Consider the following 15198-nt stretch of genomic DNA (forward strand, 5'->3'; position numbering starts at 1 on the left):
AATGATTTTGGAAAATTCAGCAAGTGAAGAGGCAGCAGCTGTGAATACATGAAAAGTCTTGACCTGAGTACCCACCTGTCAATAGAATTACACCTGTCAGGGCAGGATGGTAATATGGTTAACATCTACCCACTGGGCTGCTTATTTCATATCTCACAGCTAATTCTGGCAGAGACTCAAAAGAAATGTTTCTGCCAGTTCCTACCCCTCAGGTTGCAGATAAGCAGCCCAGGTGGAGAACCATTCTCTATTCTAAAATGTAGGTGTTGACTTTATTGTCTTAGTAAGCGCAGCATCATTAAGAGAATGGTGTCTTTGGGACTTCACTGGCAGTGCAGTGGTTGAGACACCGTGCTTCCAATGCAGGGGGCACAGGTTCTATCCCTGGTCGGGAAACTAAGATCCCACATGCCGTGGGGCCAGGAAATTAAAAACAGAGAGAGAGAGAATGGTGTCTTTGTTTAACATTTCTTCTCACTGTAAGCAACTATAGGACAAGTATTGTCATTGACATTTCCCTTTCCCTTGAAGGCCACAGACTCACACTTTGTACCATAGTAAATAAGTAAAAAAAAATTTTTTCAAATGAAAATATTATAACTATTTATTTATTTAAATAACTTTAAAAGAGCCGCAGAAGGGCTTCCCTGGTGGCGCAGTGGTTGAGAGTCCGCCTGCCGATGCAGGGGACGCAGGTTCGTGCCCCGGTCCGGGAAGATCCCACATGCCGCGGAGTGGCTGGGCCCGTGAGCCATGGCCACTGAGCCTGCGCGTCCGGAGCCTGTGCTCTGCAACGGGAGAGGCCACAACAGTGAGAGGCCCGCATACCGCCAAAAAAATTTTTTTAAATAAATAAATAAAAGAGCAGCAGAAAACAGCCACTGACCATTATGTTTGCAAATGAGTAAGAGAATGAATACACGTGAACAAACACACAGAAGAATAAAGTAGAATAAATCCTTCGTTTCCCACATTCATAGGGAAAAAATATCTTTTAAAAAGAGTGTTAATTAGTGTTTGTTCTTGTGTGGGTAGAGAGTCCAGGGCTCTGAGCAGGCACGGCCTCATAAACAGGGTTGCTATAAACAGGGTTGCTATAAACAGGGCTGCAAGCAGCCCTCCGCACTCCAAGTCAGGACTAGGGTGCAGAGAGGGGCCTTCATGCACTTCTGACAGCTCAGTACCTGTGAGGGAACAGAGGTGATGCAGGGACTTTTTAACCCACAATGCATGAGGTATAGGGAAACGTCCATCCGTGAAAGAACCACAGCAGCTGGAGGGACCGCGGCAGGGCATTCTCACAGCAACTGCTGATAAAGGATTTCCCACACCATCTTCTTCTGGAACAGAGGCATCTGGTGCTGAGTAAATGTGATGGGTTTGTCCCTAGAGATATAATCTGCATATTTACAAGTAAACATTCCACAATCATTCCCATTCAACTGTTGAGGAATCTCATGTGCCTTCATGTGGTAGTGGGTCCACTCTAAAACATTCAGGTCAATATTTCTTTTGCTCTTACTTTCATCCTGTAAATACTGAAGGAGAATCTCACAGATCCTGTGGCCCTTTTGTCCCATAGAATCCAGATATTTAAGACACGTTTTCCTTAGGTCTGTCACTACCAGGCTCCAATGTACCTTCCTATGAATAGGCACCAGATTAAGTTCCTGTTCAAAGAGACTGACCCCTTTGGTCCATCTTTTCACTGCTTGCTAACCCCCAGACTTTAATTTTGAATAGAAGGAAGTACTGAATGCATAAAGTGCTAGATACCCTTGTTTTTTATTTCTTTCCACCAGGAGATTCATGTAAAAATTAATGACTTCGTCATTGAGCCCGTGATAGTTCTTCAAGGTCTGGATATCTCCTCGAGTGATTCGTAATTTGAAAGCACTACTTAGGATCTCATCCTGTGGGCCATGGCCTAGAGCATTACTGATTTCCTTTTCCATGTCCTCTTAAGTTCAAGAAGATCATACGTCCTTTTATTCCTCTCTTTGCTTGAGCAATTTTTTTCTTTTGTCTCAAGTATTGACATCTTCCTCCTGAGTAAGCCATTGTTTCCACTGCCCAGGCGGAGTGGGCCTGACACTTCTTCAGATACGTCAGGTTCCAGCTGGAGTCCCCTCCTACCTTCATTTTCAAGTCTGATTCCAACTGTCTTCTCTGTATCAGAAATTTTCCCCTTTGAACACCTCTTTTCGCTTCTCACTGCCCATAGAGGTCCCCTTGTTTCAACAACTCTATATTGTTCTGGAACAAACTGAGTTGTTTTGACTCCATGACTTTGCTCCTGCCCCCAGCCTTTGGTCTTTAATGTGTCCATCTGACTTCTTTGAAAACTATGATGAGTTGAAGTTACAGGAGGAACAGAGTTTCCATGACCACCTTCTTTAAGTCACTCTAATAACCTTCGGTATTTCTCTCTTTCCTCCTTTTGAACACCCTCCTCCACAGTACAGTGGGGACGCCTCAGACCCTTGCCACCCTCTTCAGAAATCATCTCTGTTACAACCTGTTCCTGAGACTTCCACGTTCAGGAACTCTCCAGATTGCCTTTGCTATGGCGCCGGCCACTTGGTCTTCTATTACAGGCTTCTGAGCTCAAAGTAAAACCAAAGGAAGGCAGGACTCTGCATGGCTGATCTTGAGTTACTGTCACTCTGATCTTTCGATGGTCACTTATTCCATTAGGAGATTAATTACCCAGTTTCAGCATGTTGTTCCAGGATCCAGAACCTGTCAGTTCAGAAGATGAAGAGTTCGAAAATACCTTTCCTGAAGGAACCACATTCCATGTTCCGTTACAAGCAGAAGTTACCACGGGCTTTGTGGTCAGCTGGAATGGGAATCCAAATAAGCTGGCAGCATTGTAGAGACTGTTTTTCACCCGGTGAATAAAGCAATCTAATCTCGGTCTTTTGGCTGGTATTTCATCAGTGTCCACTGTAGAAAACAGAGTGAGTCACTTCTGCCTGGGTCTCGTCTGCCAGTTGGTGCCTTCGATGTCCTGTCGTCCACAGTAGAGGCATGGACCACTGCCCATCCACTGACCAAGGAGTGGGATTATCCTTAACCCCAAATCCACGACTGCCGGAGCCATTCTCAGACCTAGGAACTCTTCACTGGAGGCCCAGAAGAGAATCCCAAAATCACACGGAGTACAAAGATAGTGAGATTTCTGCCCTTGGTTTGGATAACTTGCACCCATGTACCGCCAGAGGAGCACAACCTCATTGCTTCAGTTTTCATAGGGTATCCTAACTGGTTACCCTAGTTTTCCAAAAAGTATTTTTTGACATATTTTGTTAATACACCCAAAACCTCAGAAAATGGTGGTAGGCCCCTCGACCTATGAGAGACAGCAATCTCAGACTCCTGGACCTAAACTCAGGCACAACAGGATCAGCAGGATGGAGGGGGTGTCCCTTTAGCGTATTCACTTTGCTTGTCCTAGTCAATTTGGTTGAGAAACAATAGCGTGGGATCCACAGGCCTGCAGGAGAATGCACTTTCTTTCGAGCAGGGCGAGTGCTAGGAGGGAGAGTGCTAGCAGGGAGAAAAAGTACAGGAACACTAACCCATATTCCCATGGAAATGCTCTGGTTTCAACATTCCTTTTGAAAAACATAGCTTCTCTAGTAAGTTGGTCACACTCCAAGAGGAATTAAGCTTGAAAGATAACAGAACTTCAAAAGCCAGATCGAAAAGACCAGACCCGAGGCTGTGAAAGGCATTCAGAAGAGAGAAGCATTTTAACTCAACTTTCAAAGCATGTTCTCCCTCCACTTTGAAAATTTCTGACACTCTCAGAGTTGCTGAAGATTTTCCCACCCGAGACATCTTTCATCAGAAAACCATGAAATAACAAAAATCTCTCTCCAGGTTGAATAGGAGGAAAAGGTGAAAGTAAGTTCAAGTAAGTTGCTGCTTGTTCTGCTTATTCTTGAGCCTAACACATCATCTCCAAGAAAGTTACTAGGGTCTTACTTATCTCACTGCAAATTAGCAGGATGCACGTCCTACTGTGAGTGGAACTGAGGCCCCAAACACGTGGCCCCAACAGGAAGCAGAGGTCTTGGCAGGTTGCCAGAAATGTGTCTCCATGACCCATTTGCTGGAGGTGGCCAAAAACCAGAAGGGAAAAAATAGGCAGTAGGAAGAAAAGGTGTATAAACACATCTCAACACTTACATTCCTGCCTTTTTCAGGCTACTTCCTTTACCCAGAATCCTCTGTTCTGTGTTTACCTGGGTAACCTCTGCTGACCCTTCATGGCTCAATTGAGAATCATTCCACTTACGACTATGTGCCAGGCCCAATGCTAGGCACAAGGAACATGACAGTGCACAATGCAAGATGCCTACCCTCAAGGAGCTGTGTGCCAGGCTCACAAGTGGGCATGATGAACAATGTACAAGGAAAGGAATTATCCTAAGCTCATTGCTTGTCACAAAGGATGAACCAGTGTACAAGATGCCTACGCTCAAGGAGCACTTAGATTCAATGCTGGGCAAATGGAAAACAACAGTGCACAAGACACCTACCTCCAAGGAGCTGAGGGCAGGCTGAGCTTTGAGCACAAAGAGCTTGACAGTGCATGATGCAAGGTGCCTGCCCACAGAGGTTGAGTGCCAGCCTCGGTACTGGACCCAAGAAGCACAACAGTGCAGAATGAAATGAGCTTACCTGGAGGGAACGAGAGTCCAGGCTCAGTGCTGGACACAAGGAGCATAGCAGTGCACAATCCAAGGTTCCTATTCATTGTAGATGTGTGCCAGACTCCATATGGGCAAAATGGACATAGTGGTGTACTATGCAATGTACAACAACGCAACTGCCTTCCTTGAACCCCTTGGCCTGGTACTTGCTCCTACACCCTCCATTTATACCCTGATAAACATCACTTGTGTGTGAAATATTTACAGTGTTTATTTCCCCCATGGACAATAGGCATAGTGAGGGCATCAATTAGACTTTGTCTGTGTTCCACAACACTAAGCACAGTGACCTCAGAAAACCCAAACCACCACCGGCAGTGATAACATAGACATATATGGCACTGAACCAAATTACTAAATTTCCGTTCAAGACAATGCCAAAGAAGTTACAGGGAAACATTTTGCTTACTGTATTCTAGTTAGTATTTTTACCTCAGTGTTCATGAGTGTTACTGGTCTTCAGTACTCTTGCCTTGTACTATCTTTAACTGGCTTATGTATCAGTGTCAAACTTGTTTCATAAAAGAAGTGAGGAAGTTTTCCTTCCCATTCCATGTTCTAGAACATGTGTCAGCACATTTTTTCTATAATGGGTTGATAGTAAATGATAGTAAACATTTTAGGCAATGTGGTCCATATGGTCTCTGTGTTGCAACTGCAGTTATCCTTTAGTATCCACGGGGGATTGATTCCAGGATCCCCACAGAAACTAAAATCCAAGGATGCTCAAGTCCCTTATATAAAATGGCGTAGAACAGTTGTACCCCAGCATGTATCCATGCGTTCTCTATCCATGGATACAGAGGGCTGTGTGTACTCAACTCTGCCAGAAAGCAGCCATAAACAATAAGGAAACAAGTGGGAGTGACTGTGTTCCAATTAAACTTTATATATAAAAACAGGTGGCGGAGGACCAGGTTTGATCTGTGGGCCTTAGTTTGAGGACATATGACCTGGAATAATTTACAGAGCAGGTGGACCATGTGGTCTTTGATGGTTTGGGAGAAACGTACCTGTGCATGATCTTAGTGAAAAAGACTGTAGTGTTCCCCACTAAATAAGATCACAAGATGTTATGTATGGGTTCATCTTGCATTTTCCCTGCCTCAATTCTGGAACGACCCACTTCTCTGAAGAGCCAGTACCATACTGCTTTAGTTATAGAGGCTTTATAGTATGTTTAATGTCTGGTAGAGCTAGTTTCCCTTTGTAGTTTTACTTTTTTCATGTTTTGTGACAGGATCATCCCTGGCTTAGCCAACCACAGAAAAACAGAGATTAGGAGGGTACATGACCCAGAGGCAGATTTGCTCACAGGGATAGGGTCTGAGAGGAGGAAGCCCAGCCCAGCAGGCCAAATGTGGGAGCTAGCAGCTCGAGTGTGGCAATATTGTGACCATGGGTCCCATGTCTTTGGTCTTGTCGAGGAAGATGAGAGTTAACACCAAGGACATAAGGAAAGGTCTGGAAGCAGTGAATCCAGGTGTGAAGGCAATCCTGAATCCACTTATACTGGGTAACAGCAAGTAGCGAGGATCTGCTCCAGGCAGGTTTGCTGTCCCTACAAAGGAAGGTTGCCTGGCATGGACAAGGCAAAGGCCTAAGTATAGAAGCTCAATATCCCAAGACAGGGACCCCAGCAGAGGAAGCAAGTGAGATCCCTTGGCAGAGCTGCCAGCAATCCAAGAAGTAAACTGAGACCCCAGAGTAAGGCCCAAGGTGAGTTACCAAAATGGGAGCACAGGACAGAGCTGGATGAGGACTAATTGGGATTTAGGCTGAAGTCCAAATGTCAGGCTAGAGCTCCTAAGTTCCTCCTGCTCAATGTCCCAGTTACAGAGCCTGCAGGGGGTGTTAATTACTCTGGCTTTGATGGAAGGAAGGAGAGAGAAGTTGGGAATCATCAAGGTCAGACACAAGACTTTGAGTCTCTGGGGTTGTCCTTAATTAGCCATGACCTTGGGCAGGCCACTTTGCCTCTGGTCTACCAAGGGAATTGAATGAGATTATATCTAAGGCTCCTTCTACTTCTAAGAGTCAGTTGACTCCCAATTAAGAGCAATGGAGGGACTTCCCTGGCAGTCCAGTGGTTAAGACTCCATGCTTCCACCACTACAGGGGGCACAGGTTTGATCCCTGGTGGGGCAACTAAGACCCCACATGCCGTGTGGGGTAGCCAAAAAAATAAAGAAAAATTGGAGCAATGGAGACCTGTGTTTCACCAGCACATTCTATGTGCCATACATGCTGCCAGACACTTTACATACATTAAAGGGCAGAAAACTAATGGTTTTTGTTACCAGTGGTGGTAAATATTTAACAACCAGCTCTCTTCATGTCTCTGATGCTCTCATTTGCACCAATATCTGAGGTGCAAATATTCCCACCATGATTTCAAGTTACCACCATGTAGTCACCGAATTCAGAGTTGGGAAGAAAAGTGCAGTGGAATACCATCATACAGTGTTTTCATCCTATAGATACAATAGATCCAAATAGGCTCAGAACATAGATAATAATAAAATGTAATAAACTGATTAGAAAGTGATGTTATGAATATATATATATTTCCTTTGTTTTTAATATAATTTTTAAACTGTAAATATATATAATTTTCAACGATGACTGTGTTTAACAACTGGCTCTCAAAATTTCTGATAATTGATCAATCAGTCCTTGAGAGCTGATAAGGACCAGCTGCAGCACACTACTGATTATTACTTACTGTCTACCGGAGGCCATGATTGTCACTGTAGTTCTATTGTTTCATTAATCTTCACTGTGACTTTCTGAAATAGTAATTGTTTTACTGATGAATAAAAGGATCTCAGAAAGGTTAAATAACCTACCTGGAACCACACAGCTCCTATGGTTATGTGACCTCCACCCTGCAAATCCCCAAATTATATTATCCCACGTTGTCTCTCATAGAACAAAATTTTGATTTTAAACTGTTTTATTCTTTAAGAGAGTAGATTATGTTCCAGTTAAGCCAAAGTCCTCTGAATTCAGTGATTTTGTGAACACTGATGTGTGTTTGAGGTCACTGCCACTGAGTCTGGTGACAGAAAGCGCCATTAAGCTAAACAAGTTGCCATTGTGAGGCAGGACTTGACCTGTAGAGTCTTGTAGAGAAACACAGTAGGGCACCCATTACCCAGTAAGAAGTCTTCTACCCAGAAACACTGGGAATCACCTCAAGCCCTCCTCTCATTTTCCTGTCTTTTCCCTAAAGTCATTCCAACTCAACAAAGCTAATTCCTTTTTAATCAATTCAATATTTTGTACCATGAACCTCAAGCTATATATCCAATAACATTTCAACTACCATTTTCAACAAATTCACAACATTTTTTATAGTTGTTGTAATTTTTGTGGTTCAGAGTTATTATTTCTTTTTACACCATAACATGGCAATGTTTTCTTTCTCATAAACAGCATCACTAGAAGTTACAATGGAAGCCCCTGGGAACAAAATAACTTTTAAAAATTAATAACACATTTTCCCCAAAATAAAAAGAAGAAAGAGCTTACAGAAAAAAATATATTTTATAATTCAGAAAAATTAATGGATACTACTAGGGAATATTTAAACAACTATACAATCTACCTAAAAGGATCAAAGGCAGTTGTTCACAATCATGAGTGACCAGCCGTACCAGGAGAAAGACACCATAATTGACTCCATTGGACAACAATACATTTAATTGCAAATACTGGCACTCTTATGTAAAACCATTTTATCTGTCGCTGGTTGGTTAAGTTATCCTCATATGCCTTTATTGAAGAGTTATTTTAGGTCTTAGAACAAATGTAATATATTACCTTTAATTACAGCATAAATTTACAATATTATTTTTCCCTTCATGTTTGCTTCAGGGACCACACAGGAAGCTCTAAAGAACTGTGTGCAGCCCAGAAGCCTGATGTGACATCGAATGTGTTTCCTGTTATCTTCACGATTCTTGCTTTTCTGTCCCCTATCTTCAGTTATAACCCTTCTTGGTTCTTTCTCTGATGCTCTCATTTCCTCCTCCTCTTCATTTCTCTCCTGACACTCAGTAAGAGAGTAGATGGAAAAGAGAAAGGAAAGTGGGTATGTGCCCAGAGCCTGGCACATGTGTAACACATCATAGGAGCCCAGGGATGGAGAGGAAACATGGTGCAAGGGCCAGGGAACTGTTCCTCTGTACCCATCTCATTCGTTATGTGCTTTTATATACAAGCGTTTAGGACACTGAAATAGAGGACATAGTGGAGGGATGGAGTGAGGAAAAGATATAAAATAGAATAACAGAGCAGATTGGGACAGGAATATCTCAACACACCTCATCTTCTTCTCTTTCTTCTTCAGGATTAAACCAAAGGTTCAAATAAATTGGATGTGATCCTTCAAAACTATTCTGTGTAGGTGTCATTGGTCCTACTGGGAAGGGCATGAGATTTACTGGACCAGGGCAGAACCCAGGGCAAAGCGTCCTGATGATGGATGATGACAAGAGATCTTCCATTTTATTTAATGTACTTATTTATTTTAAGAGATAGACAAAGGGATATTTAATAATTTAAAGATGAAGTCCAGGAATGATTGTCCAAGGAACATTTCCTGTTCAATGCTGAGGGGATTGGTTGCTATTAAGCATATTCATAATACTCCTTCCTGATCAGTAATAATAATGCCACTAACGATAATTTAAAATAATTATCACTCTCATTGATTGTTTCTTATGTGACAAGCACTGTTCTAAAGGTTTACTTGCATTAATTCGTCTCACAGCAAACCTACGCAATAGGAATGATTAGTATCCTAACTTTACAGTAAACTGAAGTAGAAAGAGATTAATAATTTATCCAATAACTTCTCATTATTCTAAAGATAAACTCCAGATTCCTTAGGTTTCCAATCAAGGCCCTCCATGATGTGGCCCCAAATGCTTTTTCAAAATTAGGTCCTACTCTTAGCTGACAGCAATAGTACTCATCAGGACCTGCCACATCTTCTGCTTCTTGACTCTGAACCTCACTCCCACCACTGTTTCCACCCAAGAGGCCCTCTTCCTTGCCTTTTGCCTACTTGGGTCCTCCCATCATACAAAACTCTGCTCTATTGTCAACTCTTCCGTGGAGACATCTCTGACCATTTTCACCCAATGACTCACAAACAGCTCTTGCCAGTCCTACCTAGTAACTCCTTGTGATTTGTTATCTCGTCTTGTCATTTAAATGTCCACATCAAAGTCTTGTCCCTCCAACTAGTACTCTAACTTGGTGTAAATCATGTCTCCACAATGCTTAGCACAGTTCTGAATTCATAGTTATCCTCAGTGCCTTTTCTGTTAAGTCAGTGTATCCTATAGCTCATGCAGAGGTTATTCCTTTCATCAGAAATGCAGTTTGTGCTTGGAACCACACCTCACACATTTTCAGCATGAAATATGCCTGAAGATTGCATCCATTCTGGTAAAAAGAACTGACGAGATTTATCTGTTAATCAGGATATTTACCCGATATTTACCTCAAACTCATATTTTTTTGCTCTATTTTCATATGCTATAAAAAATAGAATGTTAGAAAAAAAATTTTCCCACTGCAAGCAAACTGGTTAAAATAACATTGGAAAAACTCACAGCTTAGGCAAGAAACAATTGTTTGAAAGGAAATGATTTTCCTTCTACTAATGTACAAGACCAAAGGTAAGGCAGATGTAAAAGAGTGCCACATGCTACTGGAGTTCTTTTTTAATAACTTCAGAGATCCCTGTAGAAGGAAGAGTTACAAAAGTTAAAATGAGGAAAACAGCAGTTTTAAATGGCAGGTGAACTTGGAAGTTTGGAAAACTTTTCAGGGCAGTAATTCACAGCTTTTTAAATGTACTTAAATGAGGTGGAAACTGCCAAAACTGAATTGTTTTGGAAAACTTGCCCAAAGCAGACAAAGAGCTGATGGAAAGATGATGACAGTGAACACACTGCATGCTACTCAACTCCAGTTTGGTGATGGTCCATTAGACTAAAGATGAGGAAGAAAAAGAAAAACAGTTTAAGGAAAAACAGTTTAACTCGAAATGAAGGAAGTAAACAAGCTAGCTACTTTCAACGTGCTCTGCCTGATTTTATTTCAAACTGCTCTTTGGGGGATCAGAAGTACATCAGTTCCTGAAAGCAGGCAGTGGAAACCATCTTTGTGCCCCTCCCAAAGCTCATTTGCTCATAAAACAAAAGAATGAACAAGAATGCAGCATCAACACTTACTGGTCAAATCGTCAGAATTAGTGTTAACTTATTTTTAGGAGTCCTGATTGGCCAAATTCTTAGCACAGCACTTTAAACACCAAGGTGATTTAATTGGAATGACCTCAGTCAAGAATTCAGGAGAAATACATGAGGAACTGAAATTAGGTAACAGTAATAAAGACCCTGGATGCTCTAGATTCAGAAAACTGTGGACTGTCTGGTTTAACTTCTGTCCTAAAGAAAGTATCAGGTTTTATTTTTAGAAACCAATTGAGAATACTAAGGGACAAAGCTTCTCTTCATTAAGGCGAACAAACCTGGTTGCAGGAAAATATGTCCGCTCTCACTAACAGAGGTAATAAGAGCTGTCATTTGAAGATATTAGAGCCAAGGAGGACAAAAGGAAAAGCCTACATCATAATTAGATTGCCCCAAAGGGTATGAGAGCATTTCACACTCAGAGTAAAAGCCGTAAAGGGCCAAGTCAGAGAAATGCTAGTAATGGCCCTGTCAGCACTCAGTGTTAACGCTCAGATGCAAGATAGAAAGATTCCGTAACCTCATATTCTTAGAAGGTTTGGGGGGCAGTACCCTACATGTGAAATTGTTATGGACTGAAGAGTAGTTTTTATTAAATATAAATAATAGATTACAACTTGCCTTAAAACATGTTCCAATATGATATTAAGAACCATGGCTGAGAAATGAAAATTCAATCCAATACAAAACTTGACAAACCAGGGCTATATCTCATCCATACCACCCTCTGGAGAAGGTATGAGCAGACAAAAGTATATATCTAGAAACTTCTGAATAAAAATAAATGTCTTGTATTTCTTGTCACAGACTTTCACTCCAAACAAATACATTTGGCTTTGAACAGAACATCTGGCCAATTTGGTCCAAAGTTCCATCAGTCGTAGGAATGCTCCCAGACAGCTGGGTTAATGATCTTTTTAATGTATTGACTCTCCATTTAGGTGTCAGGATTTTATTCAAGGGCATAAGTGACTTCTTAAGAAAGTAAGTTCTTTGATGGGTGTGTTAACTCTTTTATTTCCTGACTTGGAAGCATCATACACTACTCTAGATTTGCACCATCACCAAACATTTATTGAGGAGACAAAACCCAAATGCAGAAGAGCATGCATTGAAATAACAAAGGGGCGTAAACTACGTTCCAAATGAATGCTCAGGACAATAAATGCCACAGAAAGAGGTAACTGCTCTGGAAAAGTCAAGAAAAAATTCACAGAGAATGCAGACATGAAGTGAGTTTGAAAGTACTAGAAGAATTGGATAAATAAAGAGGAATACAGACATCCAGGGTAAGGAAGATATGTCAGCAAAAATCTAGAGTTGGAATTCATCTGGTTTGCCTTATTTGAATTACAATGCAGGATTCTTGTACTAGATATCATGAAAAATAAATCTGGAAAGATGATTAAGAGCAAAATGTTGTAGTTCTTGAATGTCAGGTTTAGCAATTTGTACCCAACCTGTAGATGAAGAGATTGATGATTTAGAAAGTTTGAAGGGATATCTGTGAATGAGACATGTTGAAAGAATGAAAACTGAAAAATCAGTAAGACTAGTTCCATAATCCAAGCCAGCCAAACCAAATTCACACACTAGTGGCCCATTCTGGTCCATAGCAGATTTTATTTGGCCTACATGCTTATTTCTACGAGAGATTATTGACGTATTACGTTGTGCAAGTTTAAGGTGTATAACCTGTTATATACTGATACAGTTATACTCAGTATATTGCAATATGATTACCACTGTCGTGTTAATTAACACCCTTGTCACGTCACGTGATTATCATTTCTTTTTTGTGGTGAGAACATCTACAATCTAGTCTCTTAACAACGTTAAAGCATGTAATACAGTATTGTTGGCTATAATCACTATGCTGTGCCTTAGATCTCCAGAACTTATTCATCTTCTGGTTGTAAGTTTGTACCCTTTGACCCAAATCTCTCCAGTTCCTCCCACCCTCCAGCCCCTGGTAACCGTCATTCTCTTCTCTGTTTCTTTGAGTTCAGCTTTATTTACATTCCACATAGGTGTGATATCATACAGTATTTGTCTTTCTCTGTCTGTCTGACTTATCTGGCTTAGCATAATGCCCTCAAGGTCCACCCATGTTTCCACAAAAGCCTACATACTTTTTAAAAAATTCAAAATAAGTTGCCAACATTTAAAATGGGAATATTTCCCACTAAAACCCAAATTTCCAATTTTTCCAGAAAGGCTATTTTAAGACCTTCATAGTCCCTAAGGCCTAGGCACTGAGTTTGCAGACCCCATCCCACTTTCTATCAAACATTCCTAAGTGAAACCAAATCCAACATTAAATATAATTTATACCCAACTTTCTAGAAGTTGATTTGCATTTGATTAGTTGGCAACAATTTAGTGTTTGCAGACATTTAATTAAAACATTTACCAATTTCAATTTGCAGTTTTGTTTTTAAAGCCAAAATTCTTTTTTTAATTCTAGGTTATCCATACTTCATCACTTCTTCTAAAGCTCTAGACTGTAGACCATGCCTGTGGTGCCTAACAGATAAAATAATACTATTTTCCTGAACAGTTTAATCTAAACTAGTGCAGGGATGGGGCAGCGACTGCCATTCCTTTGTTTCTGCATTCCCTCACCCCGCTAATTAGTAACTGTTCTAATCTGCCCTTTGGAACTCAGGGAAGGTCTAGGAGGCTGAAGCCGTTTTTCTACAAACAAGAAAGAGGAGACACGGAAAGACTTTTGTGCCTGGGAGAGCCCCACAGGGTTCTGTTTGGTTTCAATCTCCCCCCCTTTTCTTTGATACTCTTCAACCTTGAGGTGAATATGTGTTGGACAAGAGAGGGAATAATGTTTTGGATAAAGATTAACTCGGCAGAGGAGCTCGGTTTTAGGGGGACTTGGTTTCAGGGTGAATTTGGTCATTTGAAAGCCATCACTGTCTGCTGCAAGCATACCTTTTGAGAAGGTGCTGGAACCAGAAACTGGGGCAGCGGTTGAGGGCAGAGCCCTTTTGCACAAGATGGCAGTTAAAATCCCACCGTTAAAAGGAAAAATTCCAATGAAGAGACGTTTCTTAAGATGAGTTGCAAAGAGGAAAAAGCATTTGCCCGCAGACAAATTGCAAATGTGCCTTCCAGGCAAGGAAGCCAAATGAGCAAAAGCAAGGAAATTGTCAGGGCTTATAGTAAGATAACAAAAGTTTAGTGCATGACTAAAGCACAGCCGGGGTGGGGTGGGGGGGGGGGGTTGGCAGGGAAGGGCTGGGTTTGAAGGGCTGGAATGAAGAGCTTGGCAGTGTAGGCTGGAAGCGGCTTGTAAAGCTGGGGAAGGAAGTGGGGAGGAGGTGAATAGTTTCAAGCCTTGAATACCTTCTTGGCAGTGTAGGCTGGAAGCGGCTTGTAAAGCTGGGGAAGGAAGTGGGGAGGAGGTGAATAGTTTCAAGCCTTGAATACCTTAATTAGATATGCACTTTAAAAATCTGACCCTAGGCTATTTGGAGTATAGACTCAAGTGGGATACGAGGCTAGCAAAGAGCTGGGAAGACACCATTAATATACATTTCATCAGTGGTTTCCAAAGTGAGAAGAATGTACCCTAGGAGGGGTACAAGTGTATCCATTATGGTTCAGAAAGGAAATTTCAGAAATTCTGTTGATATGTATTTGTTATATTGTCATCTGAAAAAAATAAGGCTTAATAGCATTTAATATATGGATTAATACGGGGACCTTCACTTGGTTTGTGTGCCAGAGGGACACATGCTGCTTATCGTGCTAGAGGAGTAGAGAGAGTTCTACACTGTAGAAGAGATTTTGCAGCCAGAGCTGCTCCAGGTCTTTCCTCAAAACCTCCACCCTTAGCAGGAGTGTTCTTTCTCACAACCCTCCAACCCTCACCTTTAGCAGGAGTTAACATAAATCTTTAAGTTAAAGGGTCCAGTAGTAAGAAAGGAAGATACAAACAAACCAAAAAAAAAAACCAGATGGAGCCAGCTGGGACCAAGATGGTGAGGAATCTGACCTCCAACAGACCCTGGGTCTCATTATATGCCGATTTTACTACATTAACATATTAAACGACACACCTACTGGTGGCCATGACTAGACATTAAGGACCAGAAAAGGATAAAAAGTGGGTGGCACCCTACTCCCTCAAAAGAAACCTGCCCCTTCCCCGGTAGACTAATGCATATGCCTCCCCACCATTAGCC

At 41.6% G+C, this 15198-nt stretch overlaps 1 pseudogene; it reads right to left on the bottom strand.

Moving 5' to 3' along the window:
- Positions 1-1298: 1298 nt before the first annotated feature.
- Positions 1299-3049, bottom strand: LOC103068689 (sentrin-specific protease 2 pseudogene; annotated as a pseudogene).
- Between the last annotated feature and the right edge of the window lie 12149 nt (positions 3050-15198).

The sequence above is a fragment of the Lipotes vexillifer genome, unplaced genomic scaffold (genome assembly GCF_000442215.2).
Source record: "Lipotes vexillifer unplaced genomic scaffold, Lipotes_vexillifer_v1.1 scaffold26, whole genome shotgun sequence".
Classification (NCBI taxonomy): Eukaryota; Metazoa; Chordata; class Mammalia; order Artiodactyla; family Lipotidae; genus Lipotes; species Lipotes vexillifer.